This window comes from Cheilinus undulatus, linkage group 8 (genome assembly GCF_018320785.1).
Source record: "Cheilinus undulatus linkage group 8, ASM1832078v1, whole genome shotgun sequence".
Classification (NCBI taxonomy): domain Eukaryota; kingdom Metazoa; phylum Chordata; class Actinopteri; order Labriformes; family Labridae; genus Cheilinus; species Cheilinus undulatus.
Genome location: NC_054872.1, coordinates 44,760,369 through 44,785,981, shown reverse-complemented (window position 1 = coordinate 44,785,981; position 25,613 = coordinate 44,760,369). Strand labels below are relative to the sequence as shown.

The 25,613-nt window shown below is 35.7% G+C and overlaps 1 long non-coding RNA gene across 2 annotated transcripts in view; it reads left to right on the top strand.

The window, feature by feature from the left end:
- LOC121513636 overlaps window positions 1-25,613 on the top strand; it is a 75,952-nt gene that overhangs the window by 24,467 nt on the left and 25,872 nt on the right. The window contains exon 5 of one of the 2 annotated variants that reach the window (XR_005992227.1): window positions 7,561-8,534. The exons of the other annotated variant lie outside the window; for it this stretch is intronic. This is a non-coding gene — a long non-coding RNA (uncharacterized LOC121513636). Of the gene's footprint in view, window positions 1-7,560; window positions 8,535-25,613 lie in introns of those variants that run through there. 2 annotated transcript variants of the gene reach the window in all.

Below are 25,613 nucleotides of genomic sequence, written 5' to 3'. Positions count from 1 at the left end.
AAAAAGCAATTTCTTTCTTGTGATGAACAGCTACGAGGATTTGTTTTTCTTTGGGACATCTTATACTAATAAAGTATTTGTTATATGATAGCTCTATTCTGAAAACAAAATTTAACCCTGACGTTTTGGCGATTATGTGAAGTTTTAATGTCCTTAATGACCTAAACCCTAAACCTAAACAGGTTAATATAAAGGGAAACCTTCACATTGTCTCTACTCACTAAACCATTTTGAAGTGGTGGATAATAAATCTGGATAAATTTGAATTTTTCAAATATGGTAATTGTGCCAAGATGCCTTTGAGTTAAGCTTCAGAAAACCTTCACTAAAAGTCACACCCTAAAAACAACTTTTCCATTGAACAAAGATCCTAAAAATAGCTAATTTTAACCTTTAACCTAAGTGAAATCATGGCTGTCAGAAGAGGAACTGTTGCCTTTCCTAGTTGCTTTTCTCTGTAACTATTAATGTTGCTTTACAAAACCGCTGTTATTTTCTGCAGTCAGACGGTTCTAGGGGACTTGTTTCTTCAGGGAAGCAGCACATTGGCACATTGCTCCTAAGCCATATCTTCTGTGCAATGCTTGCCGCTGACCGTCATCATCCTTCTCTGGATTGTACAGGCATGCAATGCCCATATTGCTTTCACACTAAGCACTAGTATCTCTCGAATATCTCTCAAGATTAATGAAGTAATGATCTACTTACCTACCTCCTACCTGCCTACCTAGTACCACATTTTAATATTTGTTGGCTTGAATTTTGAAGGTTTACAAAATTGATAGGAACAACCTTTATTTATTTACTTATTGGGTTTACTGACTTCTCTTTGCAAACTGATATGACAAGCATTAGTTCTTAGTTCCGCTGCAGTAACTTGTTGCTCATAGCAGCAGTGTGCTATAAAGGAAGTCGACCTTCGAATTAGTTCAAGAACTCTTGATTTCATTTTCTGTAACATCAGTTTGATTTTTTGTTTGTGCGCTAGGCAATATTGGTGGCAAAATTTCAAAATAAAGTTGAGACAGACTTTTGGGAACAAGTGCAACTGTTGTTCATAAGTTGCATCTTGCAGGGACAGGTAGTGATGTATTTGAAAATTTGTCAAAACTTTCCATCACAACTCTTGTTTTTTCTCGGCTGACTTTTAAGTGATTAATCTGAATCCAACAAGGCCTGAAGCATTCAGTCATGGTAGCTTAGCCTGCCTTCCGGTTTCTGTGCATTCATCCTCGGCTTGATCTTTCTCCTCTTTGTTTTTTTTTTGTTGAATCTTCCACCTCAGCTTTACGTTAGTCTGTCCCATCTTTTCTGATAGCGCAGCACCGAACTGAGAAAGGAAAGTTTTGACAGAAAGCCATTGTTAAAAACCATATCAGTGTTTCAAGAATCTTCTTAATAAAGGTCATTCAAATAGCAATGAAGCATTTGACCTTGGACTGTTTACCAGAGGTGGACACAGATTTGTTAAACACAAACATACTTGTAATACAGCTAATATTACAGATCATTTACATTTTGTCTGGTACTAGGTAAGACAAAAATAAATCTTGTTTCTAGGCTTCTTCCCATGAAAACAATTGAAAACAGTAATACCCAACCATTTGATTACCTTGATCCTATTATTTAATAAACTTGCCCTCAGTGAAAGCATACGGACAACGATGCAGAAAGGTGTGTGAGAATAACTCAGGATCTCTAAAAACTTGTTAATTATTGACGATGTTTAATGTTGGATGTGAATAGTGTGTAGTTTGGTCCAGATATTCAGACTTTAAGTTTGATCTGAACCAAAAAGGTGTGAAACCTCACCTGGACCAGAGTCCGAAATAAACAGCCGGACCTTGGTCCGACAAAAAGAGGTGGTCTTGGTCAAGATCAAACTGAACCACAGTCCAGTTCATGCCCAGTGTGAAAGCATTATTTTGATAGCTTTGGACCTCCGTATCAATGGTAGGAATTTATGGCATGAGAACCAGAAATTCAACAGCGAATCAAAATGAGCAGCAGAAGCACATGGGGAGAAGAGGGGATGATGTTATTAGGGTCTAAATGAAAAACACATAAATATACTTAACCTGTTGTCTGAGAGGAAGAAAGATAGAGGATACGAGAGGACAGGATAACAGTGCCACCTGAAGATAAAGAAACTGTGGCTGCATTAGGCTATGAAGGTGCACAATACTCTGTGTTAAAGTGGTACTTCCACTAATAACACCACACCTTCTCTCCTGAGTCAGCATTGCTATAGTTTGCAGGATTACATACTGTTACTCAGTTTGATTTTTCTCTACCCATCTCTGCATCGTCCTCTTTCCCACTTTTTGAGCCCAGCACTGTCTCAGTAGTAAGTGGCTGCTGTCTGAGATTTTGTGAGATTTTATGCCTGTTTAATGTCAGTTTTTCCCTGCCATTTCACTTGCTGATTGTTGTCAAGTTACCAAGGGGCTCTGCTCATGATAGATTATTATTGGGTCTCTGTAAGAAGGAGTACAGTCTAGGAAAGCGCTTTTTGTAAAGAGTTGTATGGTAACATTCATTATTTATTGGTATTTAATATATAAATATTGGTATGTATAAATGAAAATGAATAGATGTTAGAGTGAAAACAACTGGAGGGAGATTCACCTGCTGTAGGAGCTGGTTATTGATAGCTGGATCCGTGAGGTCAGCACCCGTCTGAAACTTCATCTTGAGCAAAACAGTTTTCCCCTTGGGGACTGGGCAGTCCAAGAAGTGTGGGGAAACAAAGACAGAATTAGTTTTGACTGACAGACAACAAAATGGAATAAATAAATTATGGAAAATGACAGGGTTTTTTTTTTTTTTTCACCATCTTGGCACCAAAAGGGTAGCTTTTCTGCACAGCTCAAGTCCTCCCATTGATGATGTACATTACTAAAGACACAGTGTTGAACAGTATCAGCATTATTTGGCTCTCCTTCTTTCCAGTTTCTGAAGGAGCTGTTTCTGTCATCAGACCACCTCCACATTTCTCGGTACAGACCAATCCACGGGAAATATCCATCCTTCACTCTGGTCATCTCTGTGTTTTCCTCAGCATTCTCAATCACAGCCAGGTCTGTGTGGTGTTTTCTGCAGTAAGCCTGGGTGTCCGTCCAATTCATTAAAGTTTTAATAAGGTAATATGTTTTCTGGCCATCAGTATTTTTATCTACAGCACAACAAACAAAAAGTAAGGTAAATATAAAAAGATAGCTAAACAAATATTAGAGCTATGTGTAGAGGAGAAGAATAAGTTAAGATCTGGTTTCCTCAATCAGAAGTAGTTCTTATAACTAGGCATTTAGTCTGTCAAAAAACCTTTAAAATCGATTGGTTGTTAGGGTTACAAAAATCACTACACATTATCTCGAAATCAATCTGATCTATTACAGTCCCTCATTGCTCACTTTTGGTCGTCTAAATTAACTGAAAAATAACAAACTTTTGCATTGTAATACATTTTAACCTTATTGTTTTGTAGAGAATTAACTGACCCTGAGCAGTGTGCATCTGCTTATATTCATATGATTTCCATGGTCACAGCACAAAAAGTGCTTAATTTTGCTTTATTTATAATGAGAACAATTAAAAATACATAATAATAGTACATAAATTGGGTGGTTTTACAAACCAGTTATACTCCACTATACATAACTAATGGACTGTTCTATCTCTCTCATTTGAAACATCACAGTCAAGCACAATTAAGGTGCTGTACAACCCCTTAACATTCCCTGGTGTGTTTACCTTTCAGGGGGTTTGTTTTTTTTCTGCCTGACATGACCAGTGCCTACAATACATTTTAGTACTGTTACGTCCTTTAGGAATACTTACCATTACATTAAAAATCAGGTACACATAATTAGCTGGGCACACCTCTAGTTATATGAATTGGTTTGTAGGCAGTTTTGGAGTGACTTATTAAGTCATATTTAAAATTGATCTTACCTGTGTAGCAAAGAAAAGTCATTTCAGCATCACACTTAAAATCATTCAATGTTCCATCACCTCTAGCTAGAACACAAGTCTCTTTTGCCTCACGATTATTTGGAGCATCTGTATCCCAATTGTCATAACCAGTTTTACTTGGTTCAGAGGTGCTTGACCATCTCCAGGAGTTTGTTGCGTTGCTCTTTAATGTCTTCCAAGACAGCGGATCATCATTCAGTCCAATCCAAGCATTTGAGATGCCTGGTCTGTCGAGCTTGCTCATGTCTTCCTCACTTTCAATGGTGGCCAGGTCGGTGTATTTTTCTCGGCAGTGACGTTGAGCTTGGGTCCAGTTTATTTTCAAATCTATGTAGTGAAACTGACGAGAGTCATAATTGGAGGCTGTGCAAAATCCTGTGGAGTATGATAAAGAGCAGATTTGATTGTAAACATAATTTATTTTAAAATCAATTTCAATTTCTTGAGGCTTTGAGTAAATATCATTATAGGAATATGACAGAAATGTTTACATTAGAGGGAAAAACACAAATGAATGTACACATTTATTTGCCACACTTTGCCACCTCTGGTTAATCTTTGACCTCTGCCATCGACAAGGCATTTTCGTAGTGAGAACTATTGCTCAATGGATATTTCAATATATGTCGATTATTACATTACATTACATATTCTTGAAGCTTCTGAAAAATCTTTCATCATCAGCTATTTTGAATGTTGTCTGCATAAAAGGCATTTGACCACCTTGAATGGCCTTTTTTATGGTGTGTGTTGAAACACATGGGTTTAGGTGCCAATTTTATTAATATGGTAAAAACAATGTATGCAAATCCTACTGCAAGTGTGGTCACTGGTCACATATGCTCATCAGCCTTTCAAATAAGTTGAAGCAGTCGTCAAGGAGATCCAGTCTCTGCAGTGTTGTTTATCTTATCTCTAGAACCTTTGGCACAGTCCATTAGAATATCAAATGGTATTGCACCAATTCAAATTAAACCCACCTGCCATTTTATATCTCTTTCTGATGATGATGTCCTTCAATTTTCTCATACGTAAAAAAATTCTCTTCCTCAGATCCTTGCGATATTTGAGGAATTTTGCTTCCTCTCCAGTTATAAGATTAATTGGACCAAGTCCAAATTACTACCGTTAAATCATACTGTTAGAGATGAATATGCTCAATTTACTATCCAGCAGTTTCTCACTTTAAGTATTTAGGAATACATATATATCCATGTCTTAGTGAAACTGTCTCTAAGAACTACACAGATACTTTGAATATGATCAGACAGGACTTGGATAGATGGCAGAATTGACCAGTTTTTCTCTCTGGTAGAATATCTCTCATCAAAATGAATGTACTGCCTGGATGAATTTTTGTAGTTATATAATTCCTTTATGTCTTCCTCCAATGTACTGTGAAAAGATACATAGTATTATTGTGAAATTTTTATGAAAAGTCAGATGCCCTAAACTAAAATTTGCTAATTTACTAAGGAAAGAAGGAGTTCGGGGGTCTTTCTGTGCCTGACTTTAAGTTATACTTCCAAGCTTTTACCCTTCGTCCAGTTATGTATTGGTTTGGAGACAATCTCTTACCTCTACGGATAAATATTGAGAGAGATTTGGTGGCTCCAGCTTCTCTAAAAGACATCCTATTTGCACAATGCTCAAATAAAAATGCAGGATTAAGTATGGTCCAATAATAAGTTATGCAACTGAAAATGTTAAGAAAATTGAAGAGATCGGTGTGCTGGTGGCCAAGTGGTTGAGGCGCCACCATGTACGCGGGTTCGAATCCGGCCCGTGGCGCTATTTCTTGCATGTCTCTCCCCGCTCTCTTCCCTGTTTCCGACTCTATCCAATGTCCTATCCAATAAAGGCAAAAAGGCCAAAAATAAATCTTAAAAAAAAAAAAAAAAAAAAAGAAAAGAAAATTGAAGAGATGTATAAATGGAAGTCTCAATGGCACACCAACACACCATTGTTTCATAATAGCCTATTAAAATCTGGTGGAAAACATTTTGTTTCACAACAGTGGTACAATCTGGTGGTTCACTGTTTAGAGGATATTATGAACAGTTTAGGATTAAGAACTTTTCATGGACTTAATGGAAACATGTAAATTGCCACCCAGTACTTTTTTCTGTTTTTACAGTTTTGTTCGTTCAGCTATACGTGCTGCTGACATTTCTACTGATAGGCTACCTGTTGTCCACCCTTTAATGGTGTTGATTTTAGAAACTTTCAGGGCTTTCTGACGGACACGTTTTTATGAGTTATAGCACGCTTTTAGATCAAACACAGTCTTCCTTAGTAATTGCATCAAAATGGAACAGAGACTGCCCTGAATCATCAATCAGCTGGGTTAAAGTTTGGCAAAATAAATGCTGTGTATCCCAACATCCAAATTATAAACTAACAAATGCATACTTTATCCGTCAGACTTATCTAACACCCATACAGTGTTTTAGGATGAGCACTGATCAGTCTCCAGGTTGTTCTCTGTGTGATTTAAACCAAGTAGGGACATTTCTACATTTTACGTGGGAGTTTCCTCCGGTTTGAAAATTCTGGGACCAAATAGCTGAGCTTCTTTCTAAACCATTTGGAGTCAAAGTTTTTTGATCTTTTGAATTCATGATTTTTAATGATGATTCTGGGCACAATCTTAACCAAACACAAAGGTTGTTGTGGCTATCAGCATGCACTGCATCTAAAATGATGGATGTGGTCTTGACTGTGTCTGCATTCCTAAATACATTGTTTGCTGCCATGTGATTGGCTGATTAGACATTTACTTATAAAGGGGATATGTAAAAATGACTAGAGATTTCTATATACTCTCAATGTTTCATTACTGTGTGTCTATCTTAAATTCTCCAGGGATGTCAGATCTAAAATCTATTCAAAATCAGAGCTCTTTAGTGATGTATTTCAGTGTTGTAGTTAGCATTGATTTTCTGGAACTTTCCATCTGAACTCTGGTCTAAGTCCTGCAACTTCTGAGAGCTTCTGTACATTTTCAGGCCTGTGTATTTCACAGAAGATATTCAAAGAAATATTATTGACAGGTCTGTGTCTTACAAACTGAGGGACAAGGGGAAACAATCAACTCAGAATGATTTAAAGAGCTAGAACACTCACCAAATACAGATAACAGCAAAAGCAATCTGTAATCCATTTCTGATATGACTGAAAGAGCAAAAACATAAATCACACTTGATGAGTTAGGAAATTGAAATATTCTGGTGCCAGATGTAATTGCAGGTTCTGTACTACTCCTCTGAGGATGTATAGATTCCAATCTTACAATTTAAAGCCTTTTAAACAAGGTATTGTTTAAAAAGTGAATTTTTTTACTTGACTGTCTAAAAACTAGATTTTTATTTCAGAAAGTTGTTTGTCAAAGCAACTTCTTTTTTTTTTTATAAAAATTATTAAATCAAAAATGTCAAAGCTTGATAAGAAAGAAACTGTGTAATCAAACAATAATGTTTTTAAAGAGGGAGTTTGATTAAGGTTTACTCACATGTTGTTCCAGTATCCAAATCAAGGATTTATAATTCAAAATTCAACCAAACTCATGATGGCTCTTTCCCTCAGGTACCTCTTAGCCACTGTGGGCAGTTCTCCAAGAGTTTTACTGATGCAGCCTGCTGGGCTTTCACATATTTCAATATCCAAATGAGCAACTTGACAAAGGACACCTTGGCTTCTCAAATGTGTTAATGTGTGCCTCAGCAAAGGTTTAGACTTTCAGTGCTTGGATAACACTAACATGATGTCACCCACTGGTTTCTTGAGTACCTTGTATAAGATTTGAATTTGGCATTTTGCTGCAGCAGTGGTTATTTTTCATCAGTTTATCTGTAGCTGCAGCTTTCATGAATGATACCTTAATAGTATGAAGTTCTTCATTATTCCTAATCATGCAAAACATGAAATTGATTTTGTTTCTGTTGCCAACTCCAGTTATTATTCAATAGCTTATTAATACGAAATGTACACTTGACTTGACCTGACATTAGAGCGGCAAAAATAACTCTGAAGAAATGTTTATTTGGGATAGTTTATGAAGATATGTATACTAGCAAATGGACAGCTATCAACACATCACTGGGAATGAATAGAATAAATCAAGGAATATGAGAAAAATTGAGATTGATAAGAATCCTAAATAATCTACTCCAAAGAATGCCTACCTGACGAGGGAAATAGTGCCAAAGAGAGAACAGTAGAGAGACAAGACGCTGGGGGACGAACTAGAAAGGATGAAATGAGGAAGGTTGTGATCTGATCTGAACTGTCATGGATACATTCTCTATGATACCTGATAGAATTGTTTTGTCAAAGCAATAAAAATGTATCAAATAAAATCGTGCATTTCCCTGTTTAATGTGGTTATCAGCCATTTAAGGACTGATTTGACTGTTCCAGGAAACAGTGAAATCTGAAGTTAATCTTATGAAAAGCTTCTATTTCCATAAGAAAATGAAGTATCAGGGAGATGTCAGTGTTTCAGTTTTGGTGACATTATGGCCAAATGTTGCCACTGTCTATAAGCCATTATGTTTTCAGTGTCTTGATTTTAGTTTCAACAAATTTACCTCTTTTTTTATTTTTTTCAAATATTGCCACTGCTCTTACTTGTTATGAGGTTTCTCTTGTTAGTGGTCTGTGTTAGAGTCATGTGAATTCAGATGCATATGCAACTTGATGCTCAGTTAATAATCCAAAGAATGGTCAGACTGAAGGACGTACAACAATATTGTGTCACGAATTCTTTTGTAATCATTAAATGTCACAAAGTAACCACTGATCAAAAATGTTCTGGTGTATCTTCTTGTTTGTTGTTCTTATTACGTCAGCATGTATCTGAATGAAAAGAAGAAGGAATTTGAATATTTAGGTAGCAGTCTTTTTTGTGTTTGTAAATATGTTGTTGTGATTGCCAACTTGTTGTTGATGCTCTTTTGTTTTCACAACGACCAGAAGAAGACAAATTATGTTTTTTATTAAATGCATAGATGCAGCTTTGTTGAGTACTTAGTAAAACATTTGAATTTGGAATTTAGCTGCAGCTGGGGCTAGTTGTGTCACTTTGGTAGTAGCTATAGCTTTTGCAACTGTTATCTTTGTAGTTTTAAGTTTTTAAGTCCTTGGAATTCTGGGTAAATTTAGTCAAAAATGCCCATCCAAGAATACCAAAATTAAATTGAATGCTGTGTTTGAACCATTTCGAGTACTAGCACAAACAAGGTGTCCATAGAAAGGTAACTATCATAGGTTTATTCCCACACATGCACACACCCACACAAAAATTCCCTATGTAAATTTGTAATGTGAAACAGAGGCCTGTAGATGACAGTATCTGGGAGGCTTAGCTGGAATAAAGCATGAAGCTGTAGTTAGACTGTATTGAAAGATGATAACAATAGAACAGAAATGGAATGTTTTACACCTGTTACATGAAATAATCATGGAACATTACGAGACGGAGATGTTTTAAAGATAAATGCAAAGCCGGAACTACACTCCAGACATGGCTACTGCAGTGTGACACTTCACCCAGTGGTTTACTCAAGAAATAGTTCCGAGTATTTGCTACATGTGTTGTAATGTTACATGATTGTCGTTATTAATTCATAGCGTGATGAAAGTGCAGATCACAACTTATCTACAAGCCGGAATACCATAAGACACCATAGCATTAGCTGAGCAGCTCCTATCTCAGCCCCGCCGATCTAAAAATAGCTTGCACCAACAGCTAAAGTTAACGAACATATTAGTAAGACTATGGGGATTATGGCAATGGGAAAATTTGCCAAAATGTTAAAGTATCTCTTTAAACTGTAGTTGAAATGATGTTAAACTGTGAATTGGTGGATAATTATGAGCTTAATGGGATACAAATGTATGTATAATGTCAGATGAAACAATGATTTTTATTTTATTTTTATTTTATTTTATTTATCACTGACATCAGGCTAAAATCTTGTATCTCAATTTTTCATGATTTTAATTTGTTTTTATAAATCAGTGCTATTGGTCACCCTTTATATCAGTCAGTAGGTTTTAACTAATTTTAAAGCAATAAATTATGTCAAAAGATACTTTTTTTTTATTCCCTGAAAAGCAGTCATTTTGGAGATACCAGTCTTTGGCCCAACACCAGCGTTATGAAAGTTTCACCTGGCCTAAAGATTTTTTAAGATATTAGAATGTGCTGAGTTTGAGCTCTGAGATGCTTTTCAAAGAAAATGATGAATTATGGTTGGCTATTTGGATATTTATATCTCACACTGGGGCATTTACTGGAGTTCTGTGGCTTTATTAACATAAAAGAGATGTTTTCCACTTATTATAAATTCTTTAGTTAAAGGGGTTCATATTGGTCTTTGCCCTGGGCCTCCAAATGACTAAAACCAGCCCTGCCTCACACCTCTCCAGACACATCGTTTCACCCTGCCTCATTTTGGAGCTTTGGTTTTATATTTCTGCTCTTTTGACAATGTTTATGATCATTAGTGCATTAAAGATCAAATAAAACAACCATGTTTGGACAACTTTCACTAGATATTACGTTATCTCCATGTGTGATCCGTGATCCCTGTGTGCTGTGCTTGTTGATGACGTGCATTGGCACAATTGTCATGAGTGAGAGAGCATCGGCAGGAAGTGGCTGGAGGAAACGTTAAAACGAGGAAATGGGAAGCTTCAGTTTGAACAAAAGACAGCACACCTAAATGAATGAGCTTACTGAAAAGACACAACACCTGCAGACTTCCTCTGCTCTCTCTTACACACCCTCCTCTGTCCAGCACATCCTATGGTAGTAATATATGGATTTAAAATAATACACGTTTAAGTTGAAGCCTGTCTTCTTTGTGTGGGGAACAGATTTATTGACGTGACCTACCGTGTATCTTTATTGATGACGGTGTTTACCTTCATAAAAGGTTTTAGTTAAGGTTTTTTTTTTTTCCAAGTAAGCCTTAAAAGAGCCTCAACGGGTCACTAAAGAGCCACATGCGACTCAAGAGCCTTGGGTTGAGTATCACTGGGTTAGAGCCATGTGAAATCTAAGGATAACTTTACGTATGACACAGCTGCAGACATGATGGACAGTTGAAGGTGTGCATTTAGAATTAGTTTAATTCACAAAACCAGAGCATCATTGTTAGAATAAAAAGATCTTAAATTATGGGATATTCATAACTGGCTGGTGAGACTTTTTGTTGTTCCTCCTCGTTACGGTGAGGTTCTTGTTTAAGTGGTGCCTTTTCAAATGCTTTGATTGATCCGCTGGACGATGTGCTGTCAGTGACACAGCTGCTGAATAATGTCAGTGCTACTGTTGTTGTCTGTGTCCACTAGGGCTGAACGATTTGGAAAATAATCTAATTGCAATTTTTTTCCCCCAACATTGCGATTGCGATTTGATACACGATTATTCCTTAACTTTCTTTTATTCCTAAACAAGGGCTGAACAATTCTTTAAAAATTTTGCATTCTGACGATTTTGACTCGTATTACCAATTGGATATGAATTGTTGCATCAAAGGGGTTTTGTAATTCTCATATTTAATATGAAAAAAGTACAAAAAAAAAGAATGTAGGATTTTTTGTTGACTTCTAAACAAACGGCACCTGAATGATTACATGATATGTCATGCATAACATCTCTGCTGCAACAAAAAGTTAAAAATTGGTATTTTAACACAAATTTCAGGTCAAAGAAATATTGCACCTTTTGTGATTTAAAAATTGCAGCAGGCCATATTGTGATTTAGTCTAATTTCTGATTAATTGCCCAGCCCTAGTGTCCACTGTTGTATTTTACTGGGAAAGAAAGTGTTCCTAAACAGGACACTTTTATCTGGGAATATTCAGGCTGTTGCTGTTGTTTGCTGCCGTTGTGTGGTTGCCAGGACAGTGTGACAGTGAGTTGTTCTGTGGTTTTCCGTCTGTGTATGAGCTTCGTTCAACATGTATCCGTGCGGTACACGTCTGTACCGTACTGAGAGGCCTGTTCCGAATCAGTACGGTACCTTTACATCCTTATTCTTCAGCATGAAAACCATTACTGTGAAGCTGCTATTGGCAATAAAAGACAGCAAGACCTCAAATACATTGACTAATATCCAAATTCATTAATACAAGCATCCTGACATTAAAACTCAACATATCTCATTATATAATAACTATACTGTCAGCTGTACCATTTGTGTTATAACCCATTGTTGTAATTATCTATCCATTTCATAGCAGTTGTCTATTTGCAGACTTAAGGTGATTAGATATGCAAAAACATTTTTGTCAGTGCAGTTCATTCAGATGCATTGGTATAATCACCATTTGGCAAATATCTGACCTAATGTACAATCCTGTCTTTGAAATGTCTTTAAACATAAAAAACACCCATGGTCTTGCTCGTAAACAGATTTTGCCAGTTAATGTTTCTAGTTTAAGGCCAGCATGGTTCAGCAGGAACAGAATCATTTACATGTATACAGATATGAACACCACCCTCTTCACCATGAAAATTTTCAACTTATTGTGAGATAGCAGCACAAAAGCTCAGATGTGAAACGTGGACTTTATTATTGTGTTAGAAGGTGAGGAAAGACACAACAACAAGCGGATGTATTTATGTTTGAGAATTGTTTATGCAGAGGTATCTTTTAAAAAACATCCATTTATCCATCTTCTGTTCAGAAAAGAAAAGGTGAATGATATAAATTGAACCGCCATGTAGTTGACTACTCTCTATCAAAGGAAATAATGCCACAATGCAACTACTGAAAAATCATCAATCATGTACAGATAATAGTTTTAACCCTTTAAAGCCTTAAAACACAAATTCTAGCCAGAAAATTCTAATTTTTTTGGAAATGAAATGTTTATTTCACTTTCTTCTGAAATCCAAAAAAATCCAAATTTCCATAAAATTTAACATATATATTTTTGTGTCTCATTTGATACATTAGGTGTTTTTGGTAACTCATAATCCACTTGAGAGCATTTTTTTTCATTTTTCAGATTGTATTCATTCGTTTTTTTTTGAGTAATTTATTGATTATATTGATTAGATAGAGGTATCATAAAAGTATGTATCAAATATGCAACAACAGGCTTTAAGGGGTTAATATATAACAAAAAATTCATAGCAGTTACAATTCTAATGAAACATAGCTTATTAAAATATGTAGGCTATAATATCAAGTAAATAGCTCTCAAAACATGGTTGGAAATAATAAAAAAGAGCAAAAATACATCAAGGAATATGAGACAAGTTGGGACAGATAAGAATCATTGATGACCTACACCAAAGGAAACCTTGTCTAAAATGTCTAAAGAGACCAAAAGATGTGGGGAAAATACCAAAGAAGAAATTATGAAGGTTGTAATAATTGATATATTCTCAATCATACCTGATAGATTTTTTTTTTATCAAAACAACAAAAACGTATCAGATTTAACCACACACTTCCTGTTCAAGGTGGTTATCAGCCAAGTTACAATGTGGAAAACAATCAAATCTGCAGGTAATCCTATGAAAAGCTTCGATTTCCATAGGTAAATGAAGTATTAGGGCAAGGGGAACTTGGTGACATCTTGAATTAGATGAACAAATGATGCAGCTTACAGGCCTGAAACAATGTTGAGACATGAACTCTGTAATCACCGAATGTCTTACAGTAAACCACTGGCCAGAAATGTCCTGGTGCTTCTTCTTGTGTGTGTCAACATCCATCTAAATGAAAAGAAAAAGGAATTTTAATATTTATAGAGCAGTATTTTTGCAAATATTTTGTAGATTTTTTATTGTGATTACCCTCTTCTTTTTGTTGTTGCTCTTGTGTTTTTACTGGCGGCTTCCCCCAGGTCATTTTCACTTTCAGTCCCTGATTTGTAAATGCTGTTTGCAGCTACAGAAGGAAAAGATGAATCCTGATTTATTATTAAAGCAACAGATAATATAGGGGTCCCAAGCAGGGATGGAAAGTAACATGTTACATTAACTCACATTACTGTAATTCTTGCTTACAAATAGAATTACATAAAATCAAATTACAAACATATTATAAAGGAAAGGTCAAGAAGCCAACAGGCTTATCCAAGGGACCTCACCAAAGTCAAAGAGAAAGGTCCAAGTTTTTTGTCACCCTAATGAAACTGGCAAGTAGTTCAGTTTTGGTTACACAACAGACAGCAGCACACTGAGTCCAGATTATATACTAGTCATTTAAAGGCATTTTTTCCTGTGACTCCATCTGATCTGATACATGTCTTAGCATAGCGCAGAAACTCTGTCTGACACATTGCAAGGAAGTATAACTGATGCGTACCAGTGAATTGTCATTGTTAAAAATGAGAAGGAAGATTTATAAAATACAGTAAATATTTTAGTGAAATGTGGTGTGATAAAGGTACAATCAAAGATGTCAAACAAATATATCTAACAAACTGTACCTGCCGGCGCAGCTCCACACTGATGGCCCGATCTTCCATGTCTGCACTGGACTGGATCTTTACTTTTACCATAGTTTTTCTGGCCTTGTAAACTGCACAGAACCACAATCAAAAGACAATAATAATATATATTCTTTTCTAATTGCTATTTAAAACTTGTATTCATTTTAAATTGGTAGTTCAAATTAGTTTGAAAGATTCCTGTTTTTTTTTGTGGATCAGCTGCTTCACTAAAGTTATAGCAATTCAAATGTTGGGGGGCCTCATCAGTTAGTTCATTCATTGAGGTGTGAAGCTTCTTTTGTCCTTGTTTTAACTATTTTCTTCAGTCACTTCCTGCAGATGCTCTCCCACACTCATATTTTATGATGATCATTGCAATGCGCGTCATTATCAAAGAGCTTAACATACACAGATCACATGTAGAGACAACATAATATGTAGTGAAAATTGTCAAAATGTGTGCGATTTATTTGATCTTTAATATACTACTAATAATAAATACTTTCAAAGTAGCAGAAACATAAAATCAAAGCTACAAAATGAGGCAGGCTGGGACTGTGTGTCTGAAAGAGCTGCAGGTGTGAGGCAGGACTGGTTTTAGTCATTTTGAGGCCCAGGGCAAAGACCAATATGAGGCCCCTCCTCCTTTAGCTAAAACCTTTAATAATGTGTGGGGAAAAAAGAAAAGCATCTCTTTTAGGCTGACAGAGCCACAGAACTACAGAAAATGTTAAGATGTGAGATATAAATACCCAAATACCCACCCATAATTCATCAGTTCTTTCAAAAGCATCTTATAGCTCAAACCCCTTACATCAAGAAGAAAATAAATGCTCATTATCAGTGACATATCCTTTCTTCTGACACTTTACAGACACTTTTACGTAGCCTATTAGATTCCATTTAACCATGAATGATATATGCTATCGATAAATGTCTGTTTTTCTAATCATGGTTATGCCAATTCGATATTCAACAATGTCCTCCATGTGTGGCATCCAAGAAAAGACTTTCTACCATTAAACAAGAGAAGGTTTGGTGATTCTTACCGCCATAGCAGAAGAAAGGTAAATTTGTCTCACACGCCTCATCAGTCCAGGTTCCATCAGTCACACGTACAACAGCACAACTATCTTCTCCCTCGTCATCAGGTTGTCCAGATTTCCAGTTTTGGAAGGAGACATCCTCCCCTGGCTCGGTCCAGTACCAGATTTCTTCCTTGCTTAAGCCAATCCACACACCAGATTGGTCTAGCACCACTGGTTTGATTTGATCATTTTTGTGTTTATTGAGATTAGAGGCAAGGGTAGAATTTAAAAATCTGCAGTGGGCTTCAGACTTGTTCCACATCACTTTTTTGGTACCAATTTTGTATCTAGGTTTTGATGAGGAGCCTGTTGGGAAAAGAAAATGTAAAAGATAAAGTCATACATAGTACTAGAAGGTGTTCTGTGTCCCATTGCAAACAATTTCAGATAAAAATCAAATAAAAATGGGAGGAGAGCAAAACTCAGCATACACTGATGGTCTGATAATGACTTTATGTTAATGAATAAAATAAAACAAATATGCTGAATTTAAGTACTTTAGATTCGTTATTTCTCATAAAGATCACCTTGTCTATAGAGATGCTGCGTTGTTGCAACAAATAATGAGTTTTTGGTCTAGATTACAAGGTTTATCACTTTTTTAAGTGGGGCGGTGTAAAAATTCCTGTGCCACTTGTACAAAGTAATATTGCATCCATTTTTACCTGGCTGCCTTGTGTAGCTTTACTACTCTACTACCTACTGAAATAAAATCCAGTACTAAATTTAGTCTGCTGTTCATGCTGTATTCAGGTTTTTCCTTTGTAGTGTTACACCTAATACTGCTTCTTGGATTTGAAATATACAAATAAAATTGCTGGCTGTCAGAATTTGAAAATCAAATTAGGTCAGTATTTTGAAATGGGGTTGTAGATACTGCCAATAGAAAGTATATTAGCTGCAGAAGATGATGATCAGCTCAGCTCCACTGTAGAGAAACAGGCAGATGTGCACAGAGGCTACACTTTGAGCAGAGCTCTGCGTGATTTTAGGAAAAAAAAGGGCTGAAAACAACTCCTCGGTAAATGTACTCTACACATTGAGAAATTTCATAGCACTCAACTTTTCTATCAGCAAGCACCTTTGTAATGAAACAATAATGGATATGAAACTCAACTTTCCTTTTCTACAACCAGCACACAGTGTGTTTCCATGAGGTTAACATATCGTTAGGATCATGGGTTTGTCTTTAAGTAATACATTTGTGAGAATTTTGAAGAGGGTTGGCAAATACATCATGGTTCATTATTGTTCAGACTTGTGATCTTTCTTGGGGTCATCGATGACCCTGATGAAGTCCACAAGCCAAAATGCATCAGTCTAATAAAGTTTGTTCTCTAAACTAAGAGAGTTTCTGGAGCTCTCTGACCCAGTAGACTGATATCCATGTCCTGTTGATGGAAACAAAGTCTTGCCCAGAGGTGTCAAGTAACTAAGTACAAATACTTCGTTACCTTACTTAAGTAGAAATTTTGGGTATCTATACTTCACTGGAGTAATTATTTTTCAGCCAACTTTTTACCTCTACTCCTTACATTTTCAAGCAATTATCTGTACTTTCTTCTCCCTACATTTTAAAAATAGCCTTGTTACTCCTCTTTCATTTCAGCTTGTTTTCATTCCAGCTTGTCATCATTTAAAAAAACCCAAATAAAAAAACCCCAAAACCCATCCAGATAAATCACTGCATCCAGATAGAGTGAATTTGATTATGGTTGGATGAGAAGTATAAACATAATACTATTCCGACACCCTACTGGTTTGTACACAATCCATCACACCTGCGCACATGACACAAATCACGTCACACTCCATCAAGGAAGTAGCAGACGTATGTAGCCTAGTACGAAGATGTCCATAGAGACTCAAGAGAACTGGAGTGAAATGTCCCAACCAAGAACCAGTGAGGAGGTTGGTAGTACACATATATGGTTCTTGAATGTATTTGCATTGTACTAAAATTCATTCATTTTCAGTGGGCATGAATGTGGCTGAAACAGGTGCATCCCAAATTTTTCAATATTAACATTTTAATGTAACATTATAGTCATTATGACCTTTAGAATAATGTTTACTGGGGAGGTGGGGTAGTGCACAACAGGCCCCTGTGGTGTGGCCCAAGCTTTTGTCCCTAATTGCATTTTTTCCCCCTTACATTACTTTTACTTTTATACTTTAAGCAGTTTTGAAACCAGTACTTTTACACTTTTACTTGAGTAAAAAGCTTGAGTTGATACTTCAACTTCTACAGAAGTCTTTTTAAACCCTAGTATCTATATTTCTACCTGAGTAATGAATGTGAATACTTTTGACACCTCTGGTCTTGCCTTACACTCTCACAACAGGCTAAAGACATTTTTCTGGCATTCAAAGTGGAAATGCTGTAAAGTTCCAGATCCTCAAAAAGTCTACTTAGATAAAACAGTAAGGGCTACCTACCATCAAAACAAACAGGATATTTCAACAAAGAGCACCTCTGATCAGCCCAGGTGCCATCTGTTCCCATGAACACACAGAACTCGTCACCATTAGAGTTGTCAGGCTGTCCGTCTTTCCATCTGGTAAACGTGGCTGGCTGGCCATCCTGCCAGGTCCACTCTGTGGTGTTCTTGAACAGACCTATCCAAGCACTTCCAGTGTATCCCTGTGTTGGTGTGTTTATTATTGTGGTCACGTTGTTGCTGCTATGTATCTGAGCGAGATCAGTGTAGTTTTGACTGCAGTACATGAGTGCATCATCCCACGACATTGCCTCAGAGATGAAGTAGTAGACGTCGCTTGTAGATGTGAAGGGAACACAGAAACCTGATGAGAATTTTTCAAAAATGATTAAATTAAAAGGAACAGTGTTTGATTTTTGAGACAGTTTAAATATATGGGAAAAGAGTTTGACCTGTCACCAGGAGAACCATCAACACGTTGGCCATGCTGATTTTTAAGCAACTGTGGATAAAAAAAACAAACAAACAAACAAGATAGCTGAATTAGGAGAACACCGTTTTCTCGAAAGGTGAAAAAGATGCTTTCTGTATTGATGAGCTGTTTCTTAGGGCTGGACAGTATGTTGATTTTCCAAAGATGTATTTTAAAATGAGACATAATCTAAGACTGCTACCAGTTAAATCAACAGAGTTGATGCTGGTGTAGATTTTTCAAATGAAAAATGCCTCTTATGTTAATTCAGAACTCTAATATATGATTCCTCTTTCTTTTTCTTGCTATTTTTATACTGTTAATGTATTTGCAAAGTTATATGACAAATTTACATGATTTTTCATTTAGCTTATAGATAAGCCCCCAAGACCCATTGGGAAAAATTTAACATCAGTTTTAATTGTTTTCATCGAAAAAATCCCAACATAATAGTCCTACATACATTTGTTCTTGACATAATATCTACTGTATGTATAAACCATCCATTACTATTAGGGTGTATAACAAAGAGGATCTGTTTATTTTAGAGAAAAAACTTCAGTCTAAAAAGTTGTTAATTACAAGACTTTTTTTTTTTAACCTTAAAAGTTCACTTTAAAAATCCAATCTCTATTTTCAGCTTTGTTGTAACTTTTTTTTACTTTACACTGTTGTAAATTTTAGGTTTTAAAATTTGACATTTGTTAGTTTTTGGTGTCAAAATCTAAGCCTTTTTATGCTTTGATATTTCTGTTTTTCTTGTACATTTCTGGCTTTTTGAACCCTGAAATTCTGAGTTTGATTCCTTGGAAATATACAGCTTTATAATCTCTTAAATTTTGGGGTTTTATCTGAAAATGTTGATGTTTTTGCACAAAATGAACAGATTCTCTTCATTTTTCGGCTTTTAGGTTTGCCCTAATACATTATGTTTCTAATTATGGTTTAAAAATATACATATGTACATTTAATTTTGACAACATCAGAGCAGACAGGGTCCCACGCCCCCAATCCAACACCTGCAATCTTCGACGCCCCCCTAGAGGTGCCCGGACCCCAGGTTGGGAACCACTGTTCTAAAACATTTAAAAAGCTTTGTCAGAGCTTTAGTTTCATGCAGTTTAAACTGTTTTTAGCATTAAAGTCATTCCTGTGTAGTGTCACATTGAGCATCAGGGAAGGGGAGAAAATATTTCATTTTAAAGCAAGAGAATAAATATATATATATATATATATATATATACAGCAATATGAGACACTTGTTTTCCATTATATCCACTTACCTATTTTTTAACGTATTCAGTCAACATGCATGGACAGCTGCTCCTCTTCTGCATTGAGTCACTGTGTCTCTCTGTGTCATAATGCAAAAAGAGGGAATGCAAAGGAGTACAGTATGAACACAGTTTACTGACCACTTTGAATATGACAAATGTAAGAAGAAGGACATGCCCTCCCTTGGAAAAATAAAAACACAGTTAAAATCTCTTTTGCCACAGTCAGAAGTTGGTATTTTTTCATTTCATACTCAGTATTTGAAAATGTTCACATTCATATAATACCAAAAAAGATGATTTAGCCTTGTTCAAAAATGTTTTATTTTGCCAAAGATAGAATGTGGCATGTGAATACATTCTGTTATAAGATCAGATTTTTCATCTTATCTTTCAAATTCCTTTCAAAAAACTCTAAATGTTTCTCTTTCTTGCAAGAAGTTTGATAAAAAATATCAGTAAACACAAAAGCATATTAGCATCAGGACAAAGCTGGGCTTTCTCAACAACATAGTCGAAAAGGTTTTACTTTGGAGCTCAGGAAGTGCTTTTTATTTAATTTATGACTTTGGACTTATCCATTACACTAAAAGATCTTAATTTTGTCCACCCTTTTCTTACAGTTCTTATGGTAAGCTAAATTAGCTGGCTGTATATTTAAATTTGACATGAAGCCATGAGAGTTAGGATGCAACAATGAATCAGTTTAACATCAGTATCAGCCAAAACAGCTGACAGCTGGCAGACATTGGCCTTTGGCAAATATTGTGTCATGAACTGCTGGACATTGAAAATGAGCCTAGAGCAGTCTCAACTTGGAAGTTTCATGTTGTGGTTGCTTATCTGTATTTGTTGATGTTGACATTGACATTTTGAAAATCTGTATCAGCCCTAACTATAAAGAATAGATAAAATCAGTTCATTTATAATGAGAACGGTTTTGATTTTCTAATCGCACTTTCAGCAAAATCATGAGAGGATAATTACATAAATACATTTTAAAAACCTGAATGATAATTTCTGCCCAGTTATGATGAAATGTGAGTGTAAATCTTGATTTACACATGCTTTTTCTCTTTGATGGCCACATTTCCATCACCATCAGTCTTTGACTGCATGCTGACATTTCATGTTCACTTAGATTTGAATAAATCATCAAAGAACTGAATGCAAATGATGTGAAGATTGTAACTTATCAGACTGTCCTTCCCAAGATCAGATTCCAGGAGGAAAATGACTACAAACAAAGCAGGCAGGGAAAAAAAAGCTGAGATTGTGACCACTAATTATTGATGCAAACGACACTCATGGGACAAGTTTAACTCATGAAATATTGTTTAAGACATCTGTTGTCACTATCACATAAGATTGGTCTTCTGATGTTTGCCTTTTTTCAGTTGCTGCTGTTTTCCTCCAAGTGATTCACAAAAAATATTAAACAAGCACTTTTACAGAACTTGTCTCATTATGTGCCTCATTTTCTTAGCATCATCATCCTTGAGTGGATGTTTATGTTGTGTACTTGCTTGAATTTAAATGAGACATTTGAAGATATTTGAATATGAAAACAATCTTACCCAAGCTAAAACTTCTGGAGAAGTAATCTGTGCTGATGTTAATAATGCATACTAATACTCTCCATCAGTGCACCAGACTTAGAGTAATTTACCAACATATTCAACTATGTTATGACGGTGGTCCTTCATTTGAGTGATTTATCATTAACGGTACTGTGTGTATTTGACTATGAAAACTGCAAACACTTGTTCCTACAGGTCAGTTTATAAGTATGATCTGATTGTATTCTTAACATCATTGAAATTAATGGCATGCCCCCCCCCCCCCATGTTTCTTTAAGATTAAAAAGGGTTGACTGAATACAACACTGTACATTTTATTGAGGTTAAAAAAATCCCACTAGGTGAGGTAAGACATGGCAATGGGTCATAGTTTGTCAGTGTACCAATGCTACCAGAGGGTTTTTATGCACATATGGAAATTGATTGGTGGAATTACTGCTGTTATGGGATGTAATGTTGTGTTTAGTATGACCTCAATTTATGTATTTATTGATTGTGTAACTGTGGGATGGAGTCCAAGACAAAATGTCCCTACAGGGACATTGAGGTATATCTTGTCTTATAGCAGTCCACTTGATTGGTTTGCATACAGTATTGGTTCATGTCTGAAGAATCAGCATACTTTCCTCAGCTCATTATCTATTCACTATTGCAGTGCTTCTCAGAAGTACTGTTGGTGGGCCGTGAGAGGTCATTAACAAAAACTAAAAATTGTTGATTTTTTTTGAAAAATTAAAATCATGTTTAAATGATCATAAAAATACCTGATTACATGCTACTATTTTAAGACTCAGGCATTAAAAAAACATTGCCAGAAGTTTGAAGTCATGTCACCTTTTTATCACTTTGTCAGATGTGTATGACCAGTGTCGTAGTTTAACTGGTGTTGGTTTAACTTGTGACATTCTGTTCAATATTCTACTATGCCTCAGTGTCATCTGAGACATTAATGCTACTCTGAAAGAATTTGCTGAGCCACAAAATATATTTGCAGGGAAAAATATTACAAAGGAAAATTTAAATGGCTCTGCAGATGCCCGATTACATCAAAATAAATGGCAGTGGCTCATCAGTTGTCCTTTGTGACCCCACAAACACTTTCAGAGTAATGCTAATGTATCTGAAAGTAAAACATTTACACTGAGATTCCGTATTTATGAAACAAAAATATGATAAAAAAAAGGTAAATATTTGAGTCTCATGTTATGGTCGTACAAGGATTTTGGAGGGCCACAGAAGATTTTCAGGTCTTAAATATGACTGCAGTGTATTCAAGTTTGGAAAAGGCTCAACTACTGTATGTCCATGTGTCCTACTTGATAAATACATAAATGTTTCATATGGCTAATACTTAAGTAGCATGTAGTTAAAGCTTACTATTCATACATTAACTGTATTGTATATTGTTTACAGGTTTGTTGATAGTGTTTTGAGGCAATAGGTTGACTAACAAAGTCATTCTGCCAACTCCTCATGGGCCATTGGATACCAAACTCAGTCTGAGATTTACATGTGGGGAGATTTGAATACAAAAACAATGTGTTCTTTAAAAACACTGAAGTCATGACTAGATAATTTTCTCAGTGATATCTAAGCTCTAAAAGGCCTCCTCTCTTAGTTGGTAGAAAGATTTTTGTTTGATATGGAAGCTTCTGTTCTTAATCCTGGTTTTTGTTTGCTGGTGAAAAGTGGAAAGAACTTGTCTCTGATGTCATTGTACTACTTTCTGAGGTGGTCAGAAAGTGGAGCTGCGTTTCAACCTCCTGTTGGCTGCAGTGGGTGCATAGACTTTCCTCTTTGGGGACCCATCTTTGTCTATGGTGTCCTGTCTCGAAGTCGAGTTTGTGTTCACTGAGTCTGTTCATAGTCAGAAATTTCCTCAGCTGTGGTTCAGTCACAGTGCTTAAGTGGTCTGCAACTGCATACTCCCTTTAAATAGCATTCCAGTTTGCTTTGATTTTTGGTCGATGAGTTAAATTGTTTTCTTTTTGTTGTTGAATAAATTGGTTTAAGCTGGTTGGTTTTGCGTCTGAGTACTGTGCAGATGAACAGAGTCTCTATACCAGTTTTCTGAGGGGGAGGCTCTCAGCAGTCTCTCTAGAGGTCAGAACTTTGTTAGGGGGCATCCATCCATCCATCCATCCATCCATCCATATAACTAATCACCTTCAAATGTTCTGTATAACTTGTGTTTCTTTGTTTCCTCTCCTGTTTCCTGTTTGGTCATCATCTTACAGAATGTTATATTGTATATATAAATCTAAATATTGTGCAAGAAGTTTTTATCCTCCTGTGTGTTAAAAGTTCTGAACTGAGAATACCTAAATACATTTCGATTAGAGCAGAGGTGGAAAATAACTGATTACAATTTCTTAAATTACTGCAATTGAGTAGTTTGGGGTGGGGGGTGGGGGGTGGGGCTGCGGCTGCTTGTTCTTTTTGAGCACTCTTGAAATCAGTCATTTTACTTGTACTTAAATTTTAACCAGAGTAATTGTACTTTATTTGATAATACTTTACTTTTTCCACCTCTGTTGACTACACAGTAGCACATACCAAAACAGCAGTTGTATTTTATTTTATTTTAGAGGTGAAACTTTACCTGGAAAACCTGGTTGGAGATCCATTTTCTCATGTTGTGGCTGCCAGTAAGGAAAATTAATATTTTACTTTGCAACTCCTCTGTAGCTAGGCAAGGTTGGGTAATTAATGGAAATTTTGATTAAATTGAAATATTTCCTTCTGAAATTTCCACATTTTTGAAGTTTAATTATTTCTTTGACTTGAAATGTGTCCAAAAAGTTTCATGATTATGAGTTTTTTTTTTTTTTTTGCAGCAGAGATGTTATATATAACATGACATAAAATGCTCATTCACCTCAATATACTAATTGACATCTGCAATACAAGTCAAAATAATTGCAATTAGATTTTTTTTTCCAGATTGCTCAGCCCTAGTTTTCATGATGATTGCTGCAAGGCTTTAAGTTAACCAAATCAGTAAATTTACGTCTGTGATCAAAGTAAAAAAGATATGTAACTGATTCATACATCATGTTATTAACCTGACACGCCAGATGGATTTGTTTCACAGTAAGAAACACGGAAATGGGCGAATCCAGCTGCTTTGCAAGGTTATCATGTTATGTCATCCTAACAGGAACGCTGATGTTCATGTGGTATCTTAGTTCTTTATATTACTTGGGATGTCCCAGAGCTTATGATGACTTGGGATGTCTTAGTTCTTACAATGTCGTAGGATGTTTTAGGAGTAATGATGCCACCTGTTGTCTGTGTAATAATGTTGTTCGGGTTATATAAATAGTTTGGATTTTGATTTTGTTGAGGTTCTTCTACCTTGAGTATTCTCTTGATGTTGTTTTGTTGTCTGCAGTGTCAATTTTGGCAGCTTTTTTTAATTTTAGTTTTAGTCTTTAAATGAAATTTCTTTTAGTTTTAGTCACATTTTAGTCATTTCTATCCTTTTAAGTTTCAGTCTAGTTTTAGTTGACGAAAACTCAAAACATTTTGTCTAGTTTTAGTTCATAAAAAAGTCCTCACATTTTAGTCTTTACTTTTAGTCGGATCATTTATTTTCTTGCCTAAATCTGGTACCAAATCATGGTAGAGTGTTCTGCCAAACCTGGGGTCCCTGCTTTCTACAGCTGAGAGGCAGAATAGCTACAGCTGCATTGTTTTTTGACAGATTTACCCATAGTGGACAAATATCACAGATTTTGAATGTCCAACAAAAACTACATTACATTTTAGTCTAGTTTTAGTCATCTTGATGAAAACCAAACTTAGTTTTGGTCAGTTTTAGTCATCACAGATCTATTTTTGTTAGTCTAGTTTTTGTCATGGAAAAAAGGCTGTCGATGAACATTTTTAGTCATAGTTTTAGACAACAAAATTATCACTGGCTGTCTGACTCTTTGTTTGGGTCCTGTTGCTCATATTGTGTTAGTTACAATATTGAATGATTTATTGCCTGTGTTTGTTGAAAAATACAAAACATGGGGCCATTAAGAAATGTTTGAATGTCAAATCAAAAATGCAATATTGGAGAAAAAAATGGCTGATTATTTTCTCAAATGCATTTTGCTAAATACTCAAAGTAAACTTTAAATAAAATATGTTTTACTTTTACTTGAGTGGATTTATGGACCGGTACTTTTAATTAGATACATACAAACCAGAATGATTTTTACTTTAATACAATAGTCAAGTTCTTTTTCCTCTCCTGGATAAAAAGATAGATATGTGATCTGAAATCAACTTCCAAACTAAATCTGTGTGAGTTAACCTTTTATTTTTATTTT